Here is a 1,062-nt window from a genome sequence, read left to right as displayed (position 1 = left end):
CCGTAGCGCTCCCGCCTTTGGTTGCAGGTATTAGCGGTTCGCGGCCGCGCAAGTGTCCTAGCGCTGCGGGCTGCCCGTGCCCGGCGCGCATTCACCTCTTGCTAGAGGAGTTTGCCTGGGCGAGTGCCCGGCCCCGGCGTGGGGCCCCGGGTTCCACCGCCCAGCCACAGCTTTGCTTTGGCTGCCGGGCTCCGGGACGCTGCTTTCTACCTCTGCGAGTTTTGGTTTTACTGGGTCTCTCTGCCATGCTTGTCCTGCATGGAATGTGTTGCAGCCTGGGGGTGAGATAAAGGAACCATGTTTCCATGCAGGGAGCAGGGGGGCTTTAGGAGCTGCTTCCACCTGCTTGGAGAGCGTATGCAACAGCGCAGGCAGCACATGGTCACATAAAACAGTGACCTGGGCTGGGCTGCTGGAGTGGAGCCTCATGGTGTGGTGGGAGCAGGTGGATGTGAGATAAAGAGTCCCCTAAGGAGGCCTGATCTGAGCCCTGAATGCCGGACCCGCTCTGGGGAGGCAGCACGCCTAACCTTCCTGCCCGCCATCCCCCATCTGTACAAACACCGCTTTTACAGTCTCCTGGTGATGCGCGGATAGAGTTATGTTTGTAAAGCCCTTTGAAGAAGTCTGTTTCTAACCATCATGATGTTTATTAAAACGCAGCTCTCCCTGCGGGACCGTGAAGTAGAAACAAAGCTGATCAACTGCAAGTTTCTGTGGCCGGCGTGGTGCTCTGAGATGAAGCCCCACAGTGAGGCTGGGGTCAGCAGCCTGCGGCTAGGCCAGCCCTCTTGGAGTGCTGGTGCGTGGGACCGGCCTTCTTGCAGGGACTCCTGAATTGGCCTCGGCTGAAATCTGCTTCAAAAGAAAGCAGAACATTACTGGTAATGAAAGGCGAAATGTTTTGCTTTTTCACGGCATGATAAAACTCCTCCTCGTTATGTAAGTGCTACTCTCTGCACGTCTGTGTTAGGGCTTGTTGAGATTTCCTCTGGATGAGCCTGGTGTGTCTCCATGGCTTGCTGTAGCGAATGATGAGCCTTTGCTGTTTGAGGGTGGAAA

Source organism: Apaloderma vittatum, unplaced genomic scaffold (assembly GCF_000703405.1).
Source record: "Apaloderma vittatum isolate BGI_N311 unplaced genomic scaffold, ASM70340v1 scaffold33562, whole genome shotgun sequence".
NCBI classification, from domain to species: Eukaryota; Metazoa; Chordata; class Aves; order Trogoniformes; family Trogonidae; genus Apaloderma; species Apaloderma vittatum.
This window is presented reverse-complemented; position numbering follows the sequence as displayed.